The 3338-nt window shown below is 45.0% G+C and overlaps 1 long non-coding RNA gene across 1 annotated transcript in view; it reads left to right on the top strand.

The window, feature by feature from the left end:
* Positions 1 to 1392: 1392 nt before the first annotated feature.
* LOC114639576 overlaps positions 1393 to 3338 on the top strand; it is a 2729-nt gene continuing 783 nt past the window's right edge. Inside the window, exon 1 of the long non-coding RNA XR_003714023.1 lies at positions 1393 to 1427. This is a non-coding gene — a long non-coding RNA (uncharacterized LOC114639576). The remainder of the gene's footprint in view (positions 1428 to 3338) is intronic.

The raw sequence follows: 3338 nt of genomic DNA, 5'->3' as shown, positions 1-3338 counted from the left end.
TAACATTCACCCTCTCCTCTCAGTGTTTATGGCGTTCCTTCAAACTGTCAGAGCAAACAAAATGTATTTACTACTTTAGCAGTTTCTCACCACCCGTTACAAGCTCCCGCTGAGCACCCTGGGCTAAGAACAAGTTAACCAGCAAGCATGTCTGCATATCCGAAGCACCTGTGATTTTCCACAATTAGTTCGATGCAGTGAGGACAGTTGTGGGGAGAGTGAAGGCAGGAGCGTGAGGGTGAAGGGGAACATGGCGGAGGGGTAAGCAAGATCTGTTCAGTTCTTCTTGTCTCTTGCCATGCTTTCAAAGATAAGAATGTTTGTGTCCTTTGACTTTGGAGAGACCTCCTTTCCATTGAAGGTGTAGCTTCTGCTGTTGCTTTGTTTGTATGTGCTGTTGTTATTATTAATTTTATTGTATGTATGGGTGAGTGTTGTGTCTGCATAGATGTCTGTTCACCAAGTACATGCAGTTCCCAAGGAGGCCAGAAGAAGGGGTCTCCTGGGACTGGAATTATAAATGGCTGCCATTTGAATGTTGGAAATAGAACCCAGGTCCTCTGGAAAAGTGCTCTTAACCACTGAGCCATCTCTCCACCAGCCTGCTGGATCCCTTCCAGGATGAGTTCAAGTTTCTCCTCCCCTCCACAGAAGTGTGACTGAATTTGAATTATAGTTTTTGTAAATATTAATTCTATTGTGTTATTTTGAATTTCTTCTGTAAGCCACCAAATCTGTGTGTTTAATCTGTTTTGTCTAGTTTCAATAATTTTTAAGATTTATTTGTATTATACTTAATTCTGTGTAGGTGTGTCTGCACAGGGGAGTGCAGTTGCCAGCAGAGGCTAGAGGTGGTACCCCTCCCTCCCACCAGGAACTAGAATTATAGACAGTTGTGAGCTGCCATGTGGGTGCTGGAGATCAAACCCGGGGTCCTCTGGAGGAGCAGCAAGTGCTCTTAACTGCTGAGTCATCTCTCCAGCCCCGCCCCGTATTGTTTTGAGCTTTTGAATTTCTATTTAGTGGTGGAGATTATAGCTCAGTTGTAGCCTGCTTGTCCAGTATACATAAGGCCCAGGATTGGATGGCTATGGGGGTAGGGAGGGTGTCATGCTGTATTCTGTCTTCCTGTCTCTTGATTCTGTCTACTACGGGGCTTTTCCCTAGATAGCCCTTTCTGTAGATTTGGGTCACATTCCCAGGGATGCTGACTCTGAAACAAGGGCACGTGCAAGGTGCTTGTTGGAGAGCACCCTTGTGAGGGGAGGAGAAGATGGGGATGGCAGCTAGTTAATGTTTAACCACCAGCTCTCAAGGGCAAACTTTGATCTGTAGCATTTGACCACTTTCAATACGTGGACACTTGTGTCCTGGCCGTCTCCTCTGGAGCACAGATGATAGCACACACGGTACAATGGTCAGGAAAGGTAACTGCCAAGTATTTGTTACTTTGGTTTTGAATATAATTTATTTAAATTTGACTTTATAGCTGAGCGTGGTGTGAGTGTAACCCCATCTGGGATGCTGAAACAAGAGACCTTTGGATTCCAGGCAAGCCTGGGTTATGTTGTGAGTTCTAGGTCAGCCTAAGCTATGCCGCAAGCTGTGGCCTCAACAAAGTTAAGTTTTATATCATGTAAGTCCAGATGGTGGCTTTAACAGCTGTTTGTGAAATATCTAACAGTTGACTCTCAGGTCAGTAGGAGGCTGTTGCTCCTCATCACTGGCGATGGCCTCAGCTGATAACACGAAGAGAGGTTTGAACAAAATTACTTCTGGTCACTATGTTCGTCTTTAGATGGAGTCACCTGTTCACCAGGCTGGCTCCAAACTGGCTGTGTAGCTGTCGATGACCTTAAATTCCTTCCCAAGTGCTTAGATCGGAGGAGTGAGCAGCTAGGCCTCACATGAACCTTGAAACAGACTGACCCTTCAAAGATGTCTATCTGCTGATAAAGGCTCATTACCCTACCTGAGAAGTCACTGTTATCAATCACATCTTGAGGACAAGGGGTGACCCAGGATGAGGGGGTGCTCTTTGCCTAAAGGAAATTCCCAGAGACAGACCAGCATTCTGAGCAACAGGCAAGCATGTGTGCTTTAAGGCTGAAGAGTAACAGAGGACACCGGAAGTAGCCCCCCGGGGTCGTGTACCCTGTGATTTTATTTCATTTTCTGCTTTGGGACAATGTTTGCCATGCTTTCATCGACATTTACAGTTCTATCAGGGCGTAGTGGAGCACAGCTCTAATCCCAGCTCTGGGGAGGCAGAGGCAGGGGTATCTCTGAGAGTTCAGAGCCAGATTGGTCTACAGAGTGAGTTCTAGGACGTGAGTTCTGGGACAGCCAGGGCAACAAAGTAAGACTTTGTCTCAGAAAAATCCAAACCAAACTAAAACAAGCTCTGCTCCCCAAACATCTGGTTCTTCTGCGTGTACGTATTCTTTCCTTATTGTAATTTTAGATACAACATTTTTTATTGTTATCATATTTTAATATATCAGATTTTTTGAGCCAGCTTTTTTCTTTTTGATATGTTTTGAGATTATAATTACATTGTTTCCTTCTTCTTTTTTATCTCTCCAACCCTTCTCATTTCCCCTTTCAAATTCATGGCTCCATTTTCTCTGTTTTTTATTTATTTTATTTATTTATTTTTATTTTTATTTTTTTGGTTTTTCGAGACAGGTTTCTCTGTATAGGCCTGGCTGTCCTGGAACTCACTCTGTAGACCAGGCTGGCCTCGAACTCAGAAATCCGCCTGCCTCTGCCTCCCAAGTGCTGGGATTAAAGGCCCCGGCCTTCTCTGTTTTTTATATATGTGAGTGTGTACATGTACACAGAAGCACACACACACATACCTACACACGCACACTCCTGAATACATAACTAGAACCTGCTCGGCCTTCATGATGTTACCCATTTGTATGTTTTCAGGGCTGACCATTTAGTATTGGAGAACACTCTTCAGCGTGCTCTCCATAATCAGCTTCCCACAGATGCTTCTTTGGAGGACAACGGGGACAGATTTGGGGTTTTCCTCGCTCTTTCAGCTCAAGGGCGCCATCTTCTGTCATTAGAGCGAATAGCAGTTTTCTGGATTTTGGCATTCTCAGTGTTGTGCTGTTTAAGGCTGGCCTTGTGTGAAGAGTGACTTCTCTATTCAGTGAAGAATGACTTCCCTGACCACAGCCTCCAGGTTCTGGGACTGGAGTTATCACACCAGCCTCCTTCTCCTCCTCCATCTCTCCTCCCCCACTTTCTTCCTTCCTTCCTTCCTCCCTCCCTTCATTCCTTCCTTCCTTCCTTCCTTCCTTCCTTCCTTCCTTCCTTCCTTC

Source organism: Grammomys surdaster, unplaced genomic scaffold, assembly GCF_004785775.1.
Source record: "Grammomys surdaster isolate TR1022 unplaced genomic scaffold, NIH_TR_1.0 125742, whole genome shotgun sequence".
Classification (NCBI taxonomy): Eukaryota; Metazoa; Chordata; class Mammalia; order Rodentia; family Muridae; genus Grammomys; species Grammomys surdaster.
The sequence above is the reverse complement of the archived record's forward strand: the minus strand, read 5'-3'. Positions and strand labels throughout refer to the sequence as shown.